Consider the following 22500-nt stretch of genomic DNA (forward strand, 5'->3'; position numbering starts at 1 on the left):
TAATTTGCGACATGTAAATTGTCAAATGGTGTATTCGCTGTTAGCTTACGACCTCCAGAATTGAGCTATCAAAAATGTTCTTCTAGGACGCCATTGGGTCCTAGAACTCCGTGCTCGGGCCCTAATAATACCACCAATAACAATAGGTTCCTCGCACTCCGTGCTAGGATGCCGTCGGGTCCTAGCGCTCCGTGCTGGGGCCCTAAATATATATTTGTATTTATTTTAGGATCTTAAAATCAGACCTGTTTTTTAAATGATATCTGACGTCAGGCAGGCAGCTCTGATCATCTAATGATAAATGCGCCACACCTAATCGCCGGCCATTCAGCCACAGCTCCCTCTATGTAAATCAAACTGTAGACTGAAAGAAAGGGGAAAGTGGGGTTGTTCAATTTGCAAATATGCAGTTAATATATGAGACATAATTTATTCATGTTTCTCGTTGAAACATGAATCAGTCATGAAGAACAATTTTAATCTTGATGGCTGTACGTTCTATAAGTCTCAATCATGTTAAAAAATAAGAAAAAAGTTATGTTTATCTCTGTAACTCCGCCCACTGAGCACATACATCAGCAGCTTGCTCTGCAGCCGATTACTCAGCTTCTAATTATTATTTACAAATATTTATTCACAAATTAATATGGTCGGACTCAAACCCGTACTTTAATAGTTTCGTAATTGAACCTGAACAATATGGCACTTTAATGGACAAGATGTAAAGCAGAACAAAATTGCAAAATATATTTATTTTTTAAAATGTGAAGCTTTTTCTATCATGCAAAATGCACCTTTGTACGTCTTTTATACATGAATATGTGTCCCTGGTGTTCCAGGGAACTCACCAAGTGTCAGAAAACACAACCCTCTCTATTTTCCTCCTTAGCCAAATCTCTAAAAAAGGTGCTGCAACGCCGCAACGGATCTGAAAAAAACTGATCCAGATTTCAACACTTTTCTACGTCACAAAGAGGTGCTCCGCTTATTGGCCAACTCTCAACCTATCAGGGGAATGAGCCACGGCCACGTGCATTGCCAAACCTCTCATTCGCATATCGGCAGGCTAAATCAACTCCAGTCACATCTGTGTTTTTGCCTGCTCTTGCCAGGATGTCTAAGCCAGTTAAACGTTGTGCTGTTATTGGCTGCAAGACTTGGGACAGGGGACTGCATGCAATGCCATCAGTGGAAAAAGAAAATAATCTGTGGCTAGACTTCATTTTCAAGGGACATGTGCCAGAAGACCCCTGCGGATTTCTGTTTGTGTGTTCCAAACATTTTACCACAGACATGTTTATGAACTTATCTCAAGTCCAACACGGATATGCCTCCAAACTAATGCTAAACCCGGGATCAATACCAACCATCCGGGACCAGGCCAGTGAGGACACATCCAATTTTGAAGCTGTAAGTTTTTATTTAGCGCTTATTTAGTGTTTTTCCTGATAAAGCTATCTCTAGCTTGTAGTATGTAGCATGTAGCTTCGCCGTATAAATGTCGCCTCAAACCCAAATAGTAATCGGTTAGGTGTTTATATGTTTTTGTAACATTTTATTTTATTTTGTACGCTCCGCAGTCTTTGCTTTGTCTTTTATTTTAATTATCAGGCATTTGCTAACATGTTCAGACATACTGCCGTAATGGCGATCTGTGTGAAGGCTGTAAAGCCACGCCCTAGCCGATAACACAAGTATTTATTCTCCTATTTATTAGTATTTTGTATCCTCTAAAATCATATTGAGTAAGTTATAATAACAAACGTAATCTTCTGTAGGCAAGTGCCGTTTTTCCAGCGTTATATGTAAAAGCTTTTGTGATTGTAGTCTGTAAGAACGATCAGATATCATCGATCTGAAAGCTAAGCTACGCTACGCTAATGAGACATGACGTTTTTTGCAGCGTTATATGTAAAAGCTTTTGTGTGTTTACTTGTTTGCGCACATGAATATAAATGGGGGTGTGTTAGGATACAACAATGTGTGTATGTATGCGAGGGGGGACACACACCACGAGTAAAACGGAGCTAAAGCCCCGTTGGTCTGTTGTTGTTGACGAGGCCTTACCTCTAGCAACAGGCTAATTAGTGGCTAGCACTCATTACAGTCAGTCTACTGAGCTCAGCCCCTCTCAACCACATCATCTGTATTGAGTCAGAAACACAGCATGCACGTTACGGTTCAAACTAACTCAGATTGGAAAAGGCTAAGCAAAGAGCTTTGCTAAGTAGAGAGTTGTAGCCCCCAGCTTTTGGGATTTCAGACTATATTTATCCAAATAGTATTTTCTCATCCTGAATACTAAGTTGAGATGATTTTGTTCCAACTATGTTTTCTTCTTTACAGGCCAGCACCTCACATGCTACCAGCAGATTACCTGTGATGATAGATTCTGCATGTCAGACTGACCCACCCAAGTACCGTACTGTTCGTACACAGCTATCCTCGAGGACTCTTGGTTCACATCGAAGTACAGGTTAGAAGCACGTTTTTCAAATGTTCTTTGGATACATCTTGACATTCTGATGTTGTAGCCTTTAATTTGTATGCTTCTAATTGTTGTAAAATCTTTTTGTTTTATCTTTTGTTTTGTTTTTAATGTCACATACAATTATGTTACTGCTGTCCAGGCTACAATTCCCTGCAGAAGCGTTGGTGGAAAAACACTTCCGTTGGGGTGCCAGTGCCCTTTTTAACATCCACCCCCTTAAAGAGACCACCAAAGAAGCCCTGTGTGGATCTTGAAGAGGAATACGAAGATCCATTTGAGGGAAGCTCTTCTTTGGTGATTTCCGAAGGCCAGGATGCAACTTATGATCCAGAAGAATCCATAACAAATGTTTCCATTTATTAGAATGTTGTGCAGGTAAAATAAACCATAGTTACTTACTAATTAGTGACAATTTGTACATCCTTTGCTATTATTTACATTTGTTTTTCTCATGGCGGAAATGAAAGACTGTACCTGGCAGCCCTGCACTACAATGAAAACGCTGAGCGTGCACAAGCCACTACATCCACTGGAAACCCTCTGTATAAACTGCAGTTCCCAAAGGCCAGGAAGGGAGAATGCAGAGCAAACCCAGTAAAGACTGACCCCACATTCCGTAAGTGTTTAAAATATTTATTATACAACTATTTACAAATATAAAATTAGAAAGAACTTTCAGTTTTTTACATGCATATACTAATCTAAACCACATTTTTTGTTGTGCTTTTTTAACATTGCACAGGCTACGTGGCTTCCATACTTGATGGACCTCATCTTCGACCAAGTCTTTGTGGACCCGGCACCATTCACACAGGAGCTTCTGAAGATACCCATCCCAGAGGACCTGTGTTCCCAATATGAGCGATCTGACAGGGAGGAGGTCATCGCCGGGTATGCTACACGGTTCAATTTGGCTGCTGTCTGAACCCAACATAGACATTTCATGGATCAGGAAACTCCCTGAGGACAACGCAGGCCAGAATCACAACTATGATCCTGCGTCCAAGGAAGCCCCAGCACCAGCTCACAAAGCTTCTGTAGGCTAGATACCTGTGACGCCTGAAATCATTACAACAATAATGTAGTGTCATTTATACAAAATACAAGTACATTTAGTTTTTTTTTATGGGTTCAAAGAACCGTTGATTTTGACAATAAAGTTCCGAGTTGATATCAAATGTGTCGTGATTATTCATGTGTGGATGGGTAAAGAATATTCTGATTTCAAAAGCATAAGGTTGTGTGTGGACTTTTTTTGTCATACACATGGGTGTGTTATGCCATTGCTGTGTAGTATATAATATAATAGTACAGAATGAAAGATTGCGTAAAGCCATATACACCAGTATTTATTTCCATGAACAATATTAGCATTCGTTTTACAATTTCAGTCAAAACAAACAAACCACTCACTGCTCTATTTGCCTCAACTGTAGTCCACCATGTTCAGCTCTGTAAATATTCAACGCATTCTGCAGGGAGAACACATTCAGGCACACAGGCTCCGATCCAGGATGGTCCACCATACAGGTTACAGAGTCCTCAAGTTCCTGCATCCGTCTTGACACCTAGTGTGATAAACATATATTGAATGACATGTTAAAAATGTATTCTCTAAACAGGCAACTTAGTGAAGCTATCAAAAATGTTACCTGTGGTATCTCCTTGCAGCACACATTCTCCGTTCAGAAGGCATCGTGGCGCAATTTGTACAAAGAAGTCAATAACTGAGCTTTTAAAAACACATGAAACTACACACATTGCTGACAACTGAGGTGTTGTTGGAGTTATACTTTTATCACCCTCAGTTATTGAACTTTCCAACGGTTGTTGCACGATGTTGGAAGAAAAGGACTGTAAACTATTAATAAACACAATGAGGCCATTGTATATATGCTGAAAATATGAAGGTCTCCCTTTATAAATATATATATATCGCTGATTTTGCGTTACAAACTGTACACATTGCATTCTTGCTAATTAGCCAAAATATGAACGGAATAAGGAGCAAGCATCGTAACAGAGTAAAATAAATAGGGACAACAGCTTGTCAACTAACCATTCAGAAACGTCCTGCTGCAACCGAGATGTTTGCACCTCCGCTGCTTCAGGGTCAGTTTCTGAATCAAATTGATAATATGCTTGAACACATGCATTGCTCTGAGGTGACATGTTTATTCCACACTCGTAATCACAGCAAGCATGGTAACGTGACTCTCGCCGGCTCATGCCCCGCTCTTCTGCAGGGAGGCGTGGTCAGCTGCTGCTCAGAATTTTCAAAGACAGGCTTGGAATAGAGCGAAAATGAGCGAAACGAGGCATGGCTAAAAAATGATCTGTTCGGTATTTTGAAAAATAAAATGTATAAATATACCTTATATAGGTATGGTCATACACTATATCATTTAAATATAGCATGATAGGTCATAGGCATATTTATACTTTTTATTTTTCAAAATACCAAACAGATCATGCATTTTAGCCATTCCTCATTTCGCTCAATTTAATGTTTAATGTCTTTGCATGGGCTGATTCTGTGAGAACAGCACCATCTACAGGCCTGGCATATGTACTAAAGCGTCTCCAGCGCTTTCGAACGGCAATGTCCGTGGCTGTCTCCTCCTGATTGGTGGAGTTGGCCCAATAGCCATAGCGCCACTTCTGTGACGTCAGAGAAGTTTTCAAATCTGGATCAGTCTGTATCAGATCCGTTGCAGCCCCTTTTTTAGAGATTTGGGTGTGGAGGAAAATAGAGAGGGTTGTGTTTTCTGACACTCGGTGAGTTCCCTGGAACACCAGGGACACATATTCATGTATAAAAGACGTACAACAGTGCATTTTGCATGATAGGTCCCCTTTAAGTAATATCATACATTAACCCCATTATAGCAGATGCCACATTTATGCATCAATAATTACAACGGAGTATTTCTAAATACAAGTTGTAAAAATACTTATATTGTTTGTTTGTTTGTTTGTAGCCTTTATTTAACCAGGTGAAGCCCCTTGAGATCAAAAGATCTCTTTTTCAAGGGTGACCTGCAGGACATTAGTTACACATGTAACATAACAACAACAGAACAACAATAAGGATGACATACAACATAATGTACAGGGTACAGTTTACAAAACTCTTTGTACAGTGACAGGTACCATGAGTATCAAACAGGATGTCACCCAGCCGAGTTTTAAAATGATGCAGGAGAACCAAAGTGCTCAGTTTTAAACAGGTTTGCAGACTGTTCCAATTTAGTGGAGCTGCACATCCAAAAGCTTTCTTCCCTAAGACAGTCCTAGCACTTGGCACATTTAATAAAACAACATCATGAGATCTCAGGCAATACGTACTTTCAATTCGTCGAGAGATCAGAGAGCAGATATAAAAAGGTAGTTTACCCAACATGGCTTTATAAATGAACATGGACCAGTGACTGAGCCTCCGTACAGTTAGTGAAGGCAGACCTGCCCTTGCATACAGGGTACAGTGATGAGTCAGTGCTTTACAGTTAGTAACACATCTCAGTGCGCTGTGATACGCAGCATCTAACTTTTCCAGGCAATGGGCAGGTGCATTCATATAGACCAGATCCCCAGAGTCCAGCACAGGTCAAAGGTCACATAGCCTTTTCCTGGCCTCAAGCGAGAAACAGGACTTGTTTCTGAAAAAGAAACCTAGCCTAACCCTCAGCTTTTTAAGCAGATTAGTGACCTGAAGTTTAAAAGTGAGACAATCATCAAGCCAGATACCAAGGTATTTGTAACAGGTAACCACTTCAAGTTTTGTTCCTTGCGTAGTTACAATATCAAAAACAGGCTCTGGTGTATTTTTTGCTTTTGAAAAGAGCATTACCTTGGTTTGATCCACATTTAAACATATATGTATTTAATACTAATAACATAATGATTAATTTTACTCTCAGATGATAATACTTTTCAGCGTTAGGGTTAACTCCGTTCTGACAGCGCTTAGCTCTCTGCTGCAGAGAGGAAGAGAAGATCACTGCTCTAAACAAAGTCAAAAATCCTACATCCAAACGGAATAAATATAATTAATTATTATTAATACGTTAAGTCTTGTTCATTGTTTCTCACTTTTATTAAATGTTTGATATTTCCGGCACAGACCCTTTCATACCGGCAATGCGCGATAGAAACAACAGGAACTGCGACAGCATAAATATTGTAAATATTAAATATACTATACAACATTTACAAAATATATTTTGTAAATAAATATATGTTCAAACATCATAACGGCCAGGACGAAAAAATTGGAAAATGATACATCTCCAACGAGGCGTTTTGGGGAGGTATTTTCTGTGTACTTTGAGGGTTTGTGACTCTGCAGACCGTTTACATCAACCTGATCTCACCAGAATGCGTGACTCCACCACGACTCCTTAACACCGCATTGCGTGGTGGTGTCACGAACTTTGTTACATTTACGTGTGTGCACCACGCAAACAACCCCAATGTAAAGTGAATGAGGCTCCTTTGTCGTGGTGCACACACGCATTTCTACAACGTCCTGCAGTGAGCTTTTATTCTATAAAACGTTTTTAAAATCTACGTTATAGCTTGTAGTAACTCACGGGAGGCTTCTTTTATTTTATTTGTATTCATAATAATTTTTATTTTTCGTCAGAATGTGTTATGGTGCATTAGTTACGAATTTTTGTTCTCAAAAAACAGTGCATTGTGTGTAATACAACTATGATTTGTATTAAATTAGTTAGTTTTTAAGGAAGGCCAGAGCTTCAGCTGTGTCAAATAGATTGTTCCCTTTAGTTAACGTTTTTTAAAAGAACATTATATTCCGATTTGATCATGTCCCCTTTATTGTATTACGGAGAGTGTTGGAGTCTACCGGACCAGGTCCGTCCTCCGTGCAGATCGTTTGGATATGGCCGTTCTTAGTTCTGAGGGTAAAGGAATTGTGTCCTAGACACTATTCTCTGTTAGCTGTACAAAACTAGACTTTGCACTCCAATGGATTGTTTCTTCAAATAAGCACTTTATTACACAGTTCAACAAAGATACATCAATCTGATACTATACCACAAAGCGCCTTGGACTCCTTCTTGAGTTCTCACCGTGACAAGCTCGTCAGTGTAAGATCCCAGTTGAAGAGAGCCCCGAGTTATAGAAACATCCTGTTCTTTATAGTATTTGCTGTGAAGCCCCCACCTTTGGTGCTCTCTCTTGTTGTAATCTGCCTTTGCTGCCCAGCAATCCCCAGTTTTAGCCACGGTCAGGGCCAGGGCCCAACTCCCTCTTCCTTATTGCGATGTGTCTTTATTACCGCCTTATCTGGTTTTCGCTCACAAGACAGTGGCGCCTTTTGAAGGTCAGGGCCACACATACTCGTAACATGGTGTTCTAGTCCTTGAAGATAACAGGATGTAGCCGGTCAACTGCTGAGGCTTCTCAGCAGTTAACTTTAACACAGTACTTTTCCACTCAGACAGCTCAATGTTTTAGCTTTTCCATGATAGGTTTACTATATCTTATATTCACTGTTACTTTTGCCTTATCTTTATCCTTCAATCCCCCTTTTGCCCCATTCTAATGATTGGGGCAACAAAACAACGCTATTGTTTATGTACATTTATGTCAGCTGTTTTAGGCTTCTGTCTCTCTTTCCCACATTATGCCATACGGTGGTAATGGTGGTGCTGTCGGGAAAGTGTGCTGCCGCTTCTTCTTCGCCTTCCTCAATGTATGGGTTGTTTTCTAAGGATAGCAAGGCGAGTTGTTGGCCCAGGGGAGTAGAAGGTGCTATGGCAGTACTAATTATTTTGTCCACCATTGAGCGGATACATGGGATGCAGCAGCACCCGCACAAGGTCAAAATTGCTGCAAACACAGCCATTGATACCAATACTGAGGTGACCAGGGTTTTGTATTTGAGGGTTTTCAGACCGTCCAGTGCTATTTGTACAGTGCCATCTGCAGCGGTGTTGTTGGGAATGAAGGTGCAGCATTGCTCTCCGAACATTGCACATACTCCGCCTTTTTTCTGCTAGGAGCATGTCTAGGGCCATTCTGTTTTGATAGGCCATGAGTGATGTGGCTTTCAATTGCTCACTAACTGCCTTGAGTCCGACATGTGTGAGGTTTCCTAGGCGTTGGACATTATAATGAACGTAATTGATGCGGTCTGAGTTTTTATTGATGACACACCAGGGGCAGATGACGGATGTGAAGCCGTCCGCTACTTGATCGGCTATTTTGTAGTCACTTGGTATGCCCCGTGGTAGCCCTATTGCGTCTATGTACGTTGGATCTGGGTCAATCATGGCTTCGCGTTTGACTCTGTTCGTAGTATGATAGGGGTATTGTTCTGCCAGGTTTGTTATGTCCCCTACTTTTAATTTGTAGGTTTTCACTGGTAGAAGCGAAAGTGACCAGTGCACATAGACCACTGGCATTATATGGGACGCGATCGTGGAGTTGGTTGCCACCGCAGTGGAACCATATGTCTGCTCGGATTACACCGCGTCCAGGTGTAGTTGGTGTCACTATGTGGTCGCAGAGAGTTTTGTTGAACCCCCCAGTGTTTCTGATTGTGGTGTTGAAACAGGTGTAATTCAACCTCGGAATTTTTGCAAAGAATAAGGGCGTTTTTAATTCCGCGTTGGCTAAAGGGAAGTAAACGTCGTATTTAGAGCAATTGTGTTGAGGGTTGTCTGTCCCCATTATTTCAGTGGCACACATTGGTTCTACCGGGGCAGGAATTATGTGGAGCAGGGGTCTGGCTCCCATACAAACGAGGCAGTCATCGCCTGTGTCTAGCGCGGCTTGTTGTGCCATCAGTAACCAGTTGTTGCTGTTTGCTGAGTGTCCCGAGATTCCAGTTGCTGCTTGGAACTCTTGATCAGTTGTCCACTCCTTAGTGGAGTGGATCACCACCCCCTTTTGGACGGATACTATGTCAGATTGTGGTCTTTTAATGCGACTGGACATGCATACGTATATAGAGAATTTGGGGCTACCCGATGCCTTGGGCCATAGATAAAAGGATGCGCAAGGGGGTTCATCTTTCTTGGGTTGGGGTACCCCCGTTAAGTCTAACTGTACTATGAGGCCAGATGAGGATTTTGCCAGGTGTACTCTTTGCCTTACTTTTTTCGCTGTTCCTGTTGACGATGAACTCCAATCCGCCCCTGTCTCTCCCACCAAGTCGGTCCACGCTCGACCATAGCTATATCTTTCATTGGGATCGCCTTTTCCGAACCATACGTCTAGCGTCATGTACCATTGGTATTTGTTTCCCCACGACCCTCCTTTTTGGTTGCGTTCGTTTGACAAACTGGTGTACGGGATGAGGGTAGTGGTGCTTGAGTCCGAGGGTATGCAAAGTGTCAGCGAGATGTGTCTTAATGCATCTTTCTGGTTACATTGGGTGAAATTTGCCGTATCTACTGTGCCGGCCACATCGCGGACGTGTCTAGTTAGGCTGTTTTTTGGAGGAGAAAAGGTATCTTGTGTAGTTTCATTTTGTAGGGAATTTGGATTATTACTTTGGTCAATGATTTGCCTCCCCCTTTCACCCACTATGATAATGAATATTCCAACAATGATGAAAAAACAAAGTGTTAAGGCCAAGCAATAGAGGTGTTGGTTAGGTCCTGAGTTCTTCTTCATCTTTGTTTTTCTTGTAAAAGTTCTTTGGTGTATCAGTGTAGGTGAGTGTCTCTTGTGTGGTGTGTGTATGTGATGCGTGTGGTGTACCGCCTACTTTGGGGGAGCGGTCCCTTGTTGTGCCTCCTCGCCAGCTGTTATCTCCTGGGCTGCCGTTGGTTCTTCTGTTGTCTCCTCCTCCTCGGAAGTGGAGTCGATGTCCACACTTGGGGGTTGGGGGGCTTCGGTTGTTTGCCTGATGTTCAGTTGGCCTAGGTCCTTGATGGTGTCAGCGAGGGTCCTGGTAGGTGCTGGTGCTTCCACACACCTGCTCCAGTGGTACCACGTGTCTCCTTTTCCATCTACTCTGACTGCATGATCTGTTCGCTGGGTTACCTTGAGTGGTTCAGAGAACCATGGAGCACACCACTTGGGTTTGATCGTCTTCAGGCGGACGTCTTCAGGCGGACGTCTTCAGGCGGACGTATTCAGCGTCCCTGCTGCCCTCAGCTTCCTCTGTGTGTCCTTTAGCTCTGGCTGCTGTGGATTCGTCTGCGAACTCTGCAACGAGGCATTTTAGTTGTTTATAGTAGGCCTGGTGCCCCACTTTGTCATACAGTTCCTTTGAAACCGTGGCTCCCGCCCCTTGGCCTGGAAACTGGTGCCCATGAGTCATTTCATATGGAGTGAACCCAGTGGTCCTGCAAATGGAACTCCTGATAGCCAATAGGGCGAGAGATAGTGCCTCCAACCATGTCATTCCTGTTTCTTCCATCGCCTTTGCTAGTTTCTGTTTTAGATTTAAGTTCATTCTCTCAACCTTTCCCTGTGATTGTGGATGATACACTGCTCCAAATCTGTGGGTTAGCCCAAGAGAGGCTTCCACCACCGCTAAATCGTGATTTTTGAAGTGGCTGCCATTGTCACTGCGAATCTTTTTGGGGAACCCGTGTCTTGGAATGTAGGTTTGTACCAGGAAGTTGATTACAGACTGGCTGTCTTCTTTTGCACAGGGGATGGCTTCTGGCCACCCTGTGTAGGCATCCACATCCATGAGTATGTACCTCTTTCCCCTGTGTCTGTCTATCATGTCTGTATAGTCTATGACTATCTCCTCCCCTGCCATTGTTACTGCAGGAAACGTTCCCTCATGTGGTTTGATGGTGGCCCTCACATTGTAGCGTCCACAAATACTGCATTCTTCAAGATGATTGGCTATTAAATCTGGTAGGTAAGGGTGCCACCAATGGGTCAGGGCCCTAACCATTTGGTTCTTTCCTACGTGTGCCATTGAGTGTGCTTCCTTCATCATAGCTCTTACCCACCCTGGTGGGATCACTGGCCTCCCGTCTGGGGAGTACCAAATGTAATTTGCTCCCTTTCTTGCCCCTTTGTTTCTCCAGGCCGTTAGTTCTTGCGGGGAAGCTTTAGATTGTTCTTTAGCCAACTCCTCATCTGTTCTGGCTTCTAGTATTCCTTCTTGGGGAGCCCGTACAACCATTTGTGAGAATGTGGCTTCGTATCCGGCTGCCTGCTTGGCGGCCAGATCGGCGGCATTGTTTCCATCGGTTAGGTACCCTGTGGTTTTGGAGTGTCCTTTGCATTTGATTACAGCTACTCTGTTGGGCTTCATGATAGCCTCCTCTAACGCCTTGATTTCGTGATAGTGTTTCACTGGTGTTCCTGTACTAGTTACGAATCCTGCCCTGAGTCATCTTTTTAGGTCGTGGTGCACTACCCCGTGTACGTATGCTGAGTCTGTGTACACATTGATGTCTTGATCTATTCCTTGGTTCAAAGCGGCGATTACGCCCTTTAGTTCAGCTAGTTGAGCTGACACTTTTCCTTTGATGGGGGAGCAGTCAATGTTTTCAAAAAGTCCTGTCTCATTACTTCGTCCTACCACAGCGTAGGCCCCTTTTAGGCCGTCCTGTGGGTGTCTGTAACAACATCCGTCAGTGAACATGTCTCTTGCCCCTGTTACTGGCGTTTCCTGCATGTCTGGGCGTATTTTTACATCCTGCATTACTTTTTCCTCACACCTGTGTGGGACTCCTTCTCCTGGTAAGTAGTCTGCCATGTTGGTGCCTTCATGTGTGTAGGTTATGTGTGGCTGTGTCAGAGACTTTTCTAACCTGGTCTGTCTTGCTGATGTCATAGTGAAGGCCGCTGAGTTGACTAGGGCTACAATGCTTGTGAGCACTGTAGCCCTGTATGGCTTGTGAGCACTGTGAGTGGGTGTCTCATCACTATGTGTTGGATTTTCCTTAGTACTCTAGCCACTCCAGCTGCATGTCTGATACATGGGGGTTCTTTTGCCTCTGCTGCATATAGTGCTACGCTAGCATACAGCAAAAAAATTCTGCCTGGACTATGATCCCCCTTTTTCTGGAAAAGTACTCCGTTTACGGTGTTTTCTTTTTCAGAAACATCCAAGAAGAAGGGGTGTTGATAGTCTGCTGAGGCCAGTGCGCATACTGTAGACATATCTTGCTTGAGAGTTATGAAAGCGTGTTCTGAGTCTGAGTCCCATTCTAGTTTGGCAGTCATGTTCCTATGCCCTTTCTCGTTTATCAGTGCTCTGAGTGGTGCTGTGCGTAGTTTGTAGTCCGCTAAATACATACTGGAGTACCCACACAGGCCCAAAAAAGAGAGCATGTCTTTGACCAGTATTGGTTTTGGGTGGGCCAGTATTGAGTCCTGGTGGGTGGTGGACATTGCGGTGCCGTCTTCAGACAGCACTCTCCCTAAAAAGGTAACCTCCTTTCTGGCACATTGGATCTTTGCTTTGGATGCTTTGAACCCTCTCTCGGCCAGTCGTGTTAGAACGGCTTGTGTGGCTTTTAGGCAGAAGTCTGCGTCAGTGCTGGCTAAGTGTAGGTCGTCTACATACTGTACCAGGATGGTGTCTTTGGGTAGGTCTAAGTCTTGTAGCTGTTCCCTTAACACTTTGTTAAATATTCCTGGGGACAGGTTGAATCCTTGTGGTAGTCTTGTGTACTGAAACCTGTGCCCTTTGTGAACGAATGAGAAGATGTGTCTTAGGTCTGTTGCCAGGGGAATGCAGAAAAATGCATTAGCTAAATCTATGACTGTGAAATGTCGGTGTCCTGGACCAATCTGGGCTATTGCCACATGTGGGTTTGGTACCGGAATGGGAGGTGTCGTGATTCTAGAGTTTATGCGTCTTAGGTCATGGGCCATTCGGTATGTCTTACCCCCTGCCTTCTTTACTGGGAGTATGGGAGTGTTCCACTGTAAGTCTGTTGAGACTTCCAATACCCCTGATTTTATTAGTCCGTCTATGGTTTCATCAATACCCTCTTTCGCCGCTTGGGCCATAGGGTATTGGGGGGCGTAAACTGGTGGGTCAGCTGTGTATTGGAATCGCACTGGTTCGGCCAGGATGCAATGTCCTACGTCGTATGGATCTTTTGACCAAAGATGTCCTGGTAGTTTATCAAACATGCTCTGTGTGTCGGGGTGGTCCTGTTTATCCATGTGGTGGTCTCTGACCACCGGGACTTCCTCATAGTTAATGCCTTCCTCTGATGAGTGTGAGATAGCATGTGCTTTGAGTGAGGGTGAGTATTCGACCTGTGGGATGTCTGTAGGTATCCAGTCTGTGGCTGTTTGGGCCTTTTTTACAAAGGGGCCCAATGATCTTGCTTCTGAGTTGGGGCCTAACAATAGGGTTATGTGGGGAACCGACTCTGGTCCCATTCTGTACCAGTAGTCTTGATCAAGGTCGAGGAATACTTCCGCTGCCACCCCTACTTCTGATATGAAAATTCTCCCTGTGCATACCCCATCAGTTTGGTCATACTTTTTGTCATCCCATTCTTCAGCAAACGTTTCGTCAAATGGTGAGCGAGAGTAGAAGAAGGTGACATGGGGAGGGTCTTTTGGGGGGCTGTATGGATGTATGGCCTGTATCCAAGGTTTCCAAAGGGAGAACTTCCCATATAACGAATCTCTGGCCTTAGCCTCTTCCAGAGGGCGGGTCAGCAGACCCCAATATATGGTTGTTTCTTGGAAGGCCGCTGGACTGCAGGATTGTGCTAACAACATCTGGGAATGCGATGATATGGTTGCAGAACAGTTATAGAATGCACCATTGGGGAATGTGACTTTCAATCCGTCTGGGGAGCACAAGATGGAGGCATTTGATTTTATGAGGATGTCTCTTCCTAACAGGTTAGCTGGGCATTGGGGTGAGAGGAGGTATGGGTGTTGGAATGTCTGACCAGCGATGCTAGATGGGAGTTTATGGGTAAGCGGAAGTTGTTCTATTTGTCCTGAAAACCCTACTACTGCCACTGTGTTGTGTGACGCCTGTGACTGGTACTTAGGGTCTTTTAGGGTAGAATACCTGGCCCCTGAATCCACCAAGAAAGGCAGTTGTTTGTCTAACACCGTGACAGGTATGAGTGGCTCCGCTAGGCCTCTCATAGTGGGGGTTCCTAGGACTCCCTATGTAATGTACTGGTCCTGGTCGTACTCATAATCTCCGAATACGGGACACTGTTGGGGCGGAGAGTCACTTCTTATCTTCCACTGGATTCTACTCCTTTAATTTCCCAGGGAAGGTTTCACACAAATTATTAATTTCTCAGGGAAGGTTTCCCACAAACTATTCTTTCTCAAACAATCAAACATTGTACACAGATATATTAGTATCAAACATTGGCCCCAAAAAGAACCTTGAAAAGGACAGGTGTGTGCGTTTGGTAAAGAGGAAGTGTGTGTGTGTGTGTTGATATCTTGGTCAGGGAGTGTATGTGTGTCAGGGTATCTGGGAAAGTGTGTGTGTGTGTGTGTGTGTGTGTGTGTGTGTGTGTGTGTGTGTGTGTGTGTGTGTGTGTGTGTGTGTGTGTGTGTGTGTGTGTGTGTGTGTGTGTGTGTGTGTGTGTGTGTGTGTGTGTGTGTTGGTATCTTGGTCAGGTAGTGTATTGTGTGTGTGTGTGTGTCAGGGTGTCTGGAAAAGTGTATGTGAGAAGGTTTATATATATACAGGATTACTTAAAAACAGTCCCAAATAATACATATACAGTTCAAGATAATACCTGTTTACTTTAATACAGTTTAGAACAATATCTGTTTGCTTTAATCCCTTTTTTGATCTCACCTTCAGAGATCAACTTATACAGTACACAGCATTTGGAACATATCCACTGTCATTCTTTTCTACTGTCTGTTCCCCAACATTTATATAAATCCATCAGTCGCTGGGATTTAGGGCACCTTAAACCTTTAGGAACAGTCCACCATAACAACTTCATATGAGAGTGGAGGGAGACCAAAATATGTTAAAAAATTGTCCTTGTCGGCTGATGGATTTATATAAACATGTCAAACATGTCACCGGTCCCTCCTGGGGGTCCTGGTGTTTTTACCGCCCTGTCCATCCTACTTTTATGGTTTTATGTCTGGTCAGTCTCTCCTCCACATTGTCTTGTCCCTTTTTAAACATTTCTGTTGGACTTTTTCCCCCGACGACCTAGACTATCCACCTCTTTCTCACGGAAGGCTTTCAGCAGTCCGCTGTCTGTCATGTCTCGGTACACTCTGGCTACCCTACCTTCTCATTTTTTGTGATCAACTTCCTTTTGTCCTTCTTCCACCCATTCTTTCCAAACCTCGCGACGTACATCTGGGATTTTGAAGCCTAGCGCTTCTTCTCTCGCAGATTCGCCTTCCATTTTCTACTTTTCCTTATCTTTCTTTATTAGATTATCTGGTTGCTAGCGTCTTTTGCTAGTCTTCTACCTTTTCTTAGATACTAGGGCCTCGCCTAGTTTTACACTGTGCTATGGTTACTGGTACGGCGACCAGTTTTACACCTTCCCTTAGATACTAGGGCCTCGCCTAGTTTTACACTGTGCTATGGTTACTGGTATGGCGACCAGTTTTACACCTTCCCTTAGATACTAGGGCCTCGCCTAGTTTTACACTGTGCTATGGTTACTGGTACGGCGACCAGTTTTACACCTTCCCTTAGATACTAGGGCCTCGCCTAGTTTTACACTGTGCTATGGTTACTGGTACGGCGACCAGTTTTACACCTTCCCTTAGATACTAGGGCCTCGCCTAGTTTTACACTGTGCTATGGTTACTGGTACGGCGACCAGTTTTACACCTCCCTTTGGACCGCGGCGGATCCTTATAAATTACGGGTTTCACCCGCTTCTCACCACAGATTTGTTTATGCCTTTGTTGATCTATTTAGTGCACACAATTTTATTTACGTTTTATCTTTACTTTTTAGCTGAGACAATTATTTCTGCCATTTTCACACAATCCTAAAATGTAGTGGTATTTCAAACACATCTATTTGTTGTAACAGGCAGATGCTTACCTTGATTCTGAGTTACCCGGGTTTTTGATTGTGTGAGATGGTTTCTCGTAAAAGCCGTAAACTCAATGTTTTTTGGTGTCCCTCAGAAGGTCATCGGTGTCCAGACTACCCGCTCTAGACCATCACGTCGGGCTCACCAAGCTGTTGGAGTCTACCGGACCAGGTCCGTCCTCCGCGCAGATCGTTTGGATATGGCCAGAGCGGGGTCGCTGTCCGGATCCGCCGATGACCGTTCTTAGTTCTGAGGGAAAAGGAATTGTGTCCTAGACACTATTCTCTGTTAGCTGTACACAACTAGACTTTGCACTCCAATGGATTGTTTCTTCAAATAAGCACTTTATTACACAGTTCAACAAAGATACATCAATCTGATACTATACCACAAAGCGCCTTGGACTCCTTCTTGAGTTCTCACCGTGACAAGCTCGTCAGTGTAAGATCCCAGTTGAAGAGAGCCCCGAGTTATAGAAACATGCTGTTCTTTATAGTATTTGCTGTGAAGCCCCCACCTTTGGTGCTCTCTCTTGTTGTAATCTGCCTTTGCTGCCCAGCAACCCCCAGTTTTAGCCACGGTCAGGGCCAGGGCCCAACTCCCTCTTCCTAATTTCGATGTGTCTTTATTACCGCCTTATCTGGTTTTCGCTCACAAGACAGTGGCGCCTTTTGAAGGTCAGGGCCACACATACTCGTAACATGGTGTTCTAGTCCTTGAAGATAACAGGATGTAGCCGGTCAACTGCTGAGGCTTCTCAGCAGTTAACTTTAACACAGTACTTTTCCACTCAGACAGCTCAATGTTTTAGCTTTTCCATGATAGGTTTACTATATCTTATATTCACTGTTACTTTTGCCTTATCTTTATCCTTCAAGAGCAATGTGAGCATCCATTCCCATTGGATAACGCAGGATTTTACACCCGGAAGTAAGTATTCTCTGTCGATTGATTTTACAGTGCTATCTGCACTACTCATCAACTAAAAAACACCAGATTATCCTTGTTGATTACACAACATTGATTGGTTTAAATTGTGTACAATGCTTTTGTAATTTTCCCCTTCGATTCGGAGAAACAAACATTTGTTCAGTTTAGGATGGCCGAAGACACTACACTACCCAGAATCCTCAGCTATCGTTTGGGACTACACCATGTGCTTTGCTTGACAATGTTGAAGTTTACGCTGAGCGACAAACAGCATTTTGAAATGGAATGAAACCCATCGACGCCACACTATTCAAAACAGGAATCGAACGTCTTCTCCCCCCCCCCCCCCCTTAGGTCACAGGCTCCTCCAACAGTGCAACACAATAAAACATATAATAATATAATAAAACAGATAAACAGAAAAAATAGTGCAAGTCAATACAAAAAGAAAAAAAGTGAAATACAAGTGATTGGAATATGATATATTAGACAAATCATTTCTAAGTAGCAGCCAGATGAATGTTATGGATGTTATTTCAAAGTTCAGGTGTTTAATAGTCTTATGGCCTGTGGGATGAAACTGTCCCTGAGTCTGGTGGTTTTGGTCCGGATGTAAGATAAGATAAGATAAGATGGTACTTTATTGATCCCAATTTGGGACATTGTTTTTGTTGCAGCAGCATAAAAGACAAGGCATTTTACAATAAAACAAAACCACAAATAAACAAGAATAGAAAGAAAAGAAAATAGAAAATATACGTGTTGAAATAGAAAATATACATGTAGATATTATATATGCAAATATACATATTCAAAAATATATGACAATGGAATATGGAATATCAAATATTGAACAGATGATATATGTGTACAATGTACAGCGAGGTTGTATTAGAGAAACTATGGAGCAGAGAGTTCTCTTCCAGCCAGAGGTGATTTATTGTACAGAGTTATGGCAGTGGGCAGGAATGTGTTCCTGTATCGGTCCTTGTGACAGCGGAGCTGCAGCAGTCTGTTGGAGAAGGAGCTCCGTTGACTGTCTAGCTGCAGGTGGAGAGGATGGGTGGTTTATCCATCATGGACAACAGCCTGTTCAGTGTCCTCCTCTCCACCACAGCTTCAAAGGGGTCCAGCTTGATGCCGATGACAGACCCAGCTTTCCAGATCACTTTATTGATCCTGCTGGTGTCACCGGCTCTGATGCTGCCCCCCCAGCAGACCGCAGCAAAGAAGAGTGCACTGGCCACAACAGACTAGAAGATCTCCAGCATCTTGCTGCACACGTGGAAGGATCTCAGCTTCCTCAGAACATAGAGTCTGCTCATCCCCTTCTTGTACACAGCGTCAGTGTTGATCCTCCAGTTCAGCCCATAAGTGCACTCCCAGGTACTGTAGTCCTCCACAACAGCCACATCCTCTCCTAGAATGCGGCTGTTGTGCCAGATGGCAGCAGACAGAACAGTTTGTGGCTGGGGTGATGGGGGTCTTTTATAATCCTGAGGGCTTTCTTTAAGGTTAACCAGGTATTTTTACTCCACTACATTTATTTTAGTTACTTTACAAATTCTGATTAATGATGTGAAATATAAACAACCCTTAAAGCAGACTTTAGTTACACCTGAGTAAAATTCAGGGAAGGTGATTGTCAAGTGCCAACAATCAGGAGAGATATTTGATTGGAGGACTGGCTTATCTAAAGCCAGTTGAGTAGCACTTGAACTGTTTTGGCTCTATGAAACCTGATGTACCTTATGATTCTGTTTTCTTCAAGCTTGTATTTTGTTGGTCGAACGCACTTATTGTAAGTCGCTTTGGATAAAAGCATCAGCTAAATGCAATGTAATGTAATGTAATGATTGTTGGTGCTTGAGAAGACTAAATATTTATCTGCAGATCCCTATAAAGTATATACATTACTCGTTATTCTCTACAAATAGTTAATTAAAAACTGTATATAATTGCTATTTTGGACATCCCTTTTCAAGATTTCAATATTACTCTAAATGTGTAATAACGTGCTTTAACCAGTAGGTGGTTTGGGTTAAAAATCTGTCAAGTTTACAGTGTTAACAAAATAAAATATACTGCTGTTTCTGGTTTAGTTTACGACGGATATATATAGTTATTGTTTTGATATTTGTAACACAAAAGCGATGGAAAAACCCCACAGCAACACAGAAAAGATGGTCTTAACATGAGTAGTTAATACAAAACAATAATATCAAAACAAATTATTACTACTAACTTTATTGTGAAATTAAAACAGAACGGTAAAAGAATAGTTTCCGGTCTATTCTGAGCCAGATCTCTGTAGATAAATACAAATACAGAACTACGACAGATGTGTAATATGTAATGCAGCCAAACCATTTATTACAATGCATTCATGTGATGACTTTCAAAAAGTAAAGCAAGCACTGCTGAATAAAGTATGATTTATCTTTTACGAAACGTTTTTTTTCATATGGAATGCAGTCAACCAATCACAGAGCTTGAGGCAACGCAGACAATAGCTGAGGATTCTGGGTAGTGTAGTGTCTTCGGCCTTCCTAAACTGAACAAATATTTGTTTCTCCGAATCGAAGGGGAAAATTACAAAAGCATTGTACACAATTTAAACCAACCAATGTTGTGTAATAAACAAGAATAATCTGGTGTTTTCGAGTTGATGGGTCGTGCAGATATCACTGTAAAATCATTCGACAGTAAAGAGTATAGGCCTACTTACTTCCGGGTGTAAAATCCTGCGTTATCCAATGGGAATGGACGCTCACATTGCTCTCCGTAATACAATAAAGGGGACATGATCAAATCGGAATATAATGTTCTTTTAAAAAACGTTAACTAAAGGGAACAATCTATTTGACACAGCTGAAGCTCTGGCCTTCCTTAAAAACTAACTAATTTAATAAAAATCACAGTTGTATTACACACAATGCACTGTTTTTTGAGAACAAAAATTCGTAACTAATGCACCATAATACATTCTGACGAAAAATTAAAATTATTATGAATACAAATAAAATAAAAGAAGCCTCCCGTGAGTTACTACAAGCTATAACGTAGATTTTAAAAACGTTTTATAGAATAAAAGCTCACTGCAGGACGTTGTAGAAATGCGTGTGTGCACCACGACAAAAGAGCCTCATTCACTTTACATTGGGGTTGTTTGCGTGGTGCCGACACGTAATTGTAACAAAGTTCGTGACTCCACCACGCAATGCGGTGTTAAGGAGTCGTGGTGGAGTCACGCATTCTGGTGAGATCAGGTTGGTTTACATGCATACAAACCTTCATAACACAAGGGGACGGGTAAGAACCAGAAAAGCATGACATGGGTCCTTTAACATAAAGCTCTTATGCCGCTGCTCATAGAAAAAATACAAACGTTCAGAGAGGAATTGTGTAGTGCGTACAAATACCTTCACTGCTGTGATCATGGAATGTGTGGAGTTGCCACCATCTGTTAAAGCCTGAATGGGGAAGAATACAACAATTGAAAGCAGATATTTCTAACAAAAACAGACATTTAATCGATTATAGCAAATATTGCAAACATGACAAATTATCACCACATTTTTTTAATATGGCATAGCCTTTAAATCACAAAGACCTGGATATTACAACCATCAAATACATATTATTCAACTGAGTATGCCAGCCAACATCTTCACTATTATAACAGATTATGGTTACATTGAATGTAAACACTATACTCTTTGTAAATGTAGACTAATATCAGTTAGCTTTTAAACTATGCTAATTTAAATCAAGTTTCACCAAATGCACTTTAAACATATGCAGGAGTGAAACAACCATTTCAGTTGGTACCTCCATATGATTATTGTAAAATAAATTATTAAAAGGTAATAGCCTACTATTACTGTGTAATACATGATTCAACTGTCACACATTGTTTGGGATTCTTTGTTTTTGTTGAACATTTTAGGAGATATATTTTATATTTGAAAATTTAAATCCATTAATCTCATGCACTTTGAGAGCAACATAAATAGGATATAAATAGTGTGTGCTCCTGTAACAATTGTGTGCATTTGTAAACAATTAAAATAGAAAGAAACTGATTGTATAATTATCGACAGTGACTTCAGACAGGGCTGCCAACACTCACGCATTGAGCGTGAGATCACGCAATTAACCCATATCTCACGCACTCACGCCACACTTGCCTTTCCTCGCGCTAAGTTTTCGTCCAAAATAAATGTATATAAATATAAAAATAAAGTGAAGGAACAGCAAACCGAGCGGTCTACGAAATGAGACGGTCTTCTGGCGTAGTTCAGTAAAGTTGAAACGATATTGGGTGATTCTGATTTCACGGATTAATAACTCATGAACAAAACGTTATTCAGACACAAAAGACGTCTCCTAAGTACCGTGGTAAGGTTGATAACGAACTACAATCACATTTTGATCAAAACAAGCCAATACGTGCCGTCTTTCGAGCTGGACACATTACATTGGTCCGTCCATCCGCAGCCGGAGAAGAAACGAGTGCTCAGGGACCGTCTGCAAAGTGCAACTCCGAAAAAAGAGAATACAATAATATTCAATCACTATTATACAGCTTATTACTACCAAACTCACTACACACATCAATAGTCTCCTGTGTGTCATACTACAGCAATACGTTTGGAAGAATATGCTTTTGAATAATTTTGGGGAATATTTATAAATCTTCAATACATATGGCATCATCTTAAATAACTTTACTATTATACAGTATATTTCTACCAAACTCACTATTTGCATTGTTGTTGTTAGCATCTGGTTAGCTTAACGGATATTAGAAGCTGTTTCTAAAACAAGGAGAGGGAGAGCTCTGTCCTGTCAGACTGATAACTACAGCTCAGTGAGGTAAGGGACTCTGTTTAGATAGTTAACTTTAGTCTTGTTATCTCAGTGGGTTTCAAACGTTTTGGTCACCATTTATGAGAATAAATGAAAAACAGTTATGAAATACTATATGACAGTAAAACAAGAATACAGTTTGAAAGGGGAGTGATTTGTAAAATATCCATAAAGAAAAAGAAAATCTGTTTACCATAAATTATTTTTGCTCTCAAAGTGCACCAGGTTGATGCA

At 42.2% G+C, this 22500-nt stretch overlaps 1 pseudogene; it reads left to right on the plus strand.

Moving 5' to 3' along the window:
• The first annotated feature begins 3254 nt into the window (after positions 1–3254).
• Positions 3255–22500, plus strand: part of LOC117457486 (zinc finger BED domain-containing protein 5-like) — a 30393-nt pseudogene continuing 11147 nt past the window's right edge.

This window comes from Pseudochaenichthys georgianus, chromosome 13, assembly GCF_902827115.2.
Source record: "Pseudochaenichthys georgianus chromosome 13, fPseGeo1.2, whole genome shotgun sequence".
NCBI classification, from domain to species: domain Eukaryota; kingdom Metazoa; phylum Chordata; class Actinopteri; order Perciformes; family Channichthyidae; genus Pseudochaenichthys; species Pseudochaenichthys georgianus.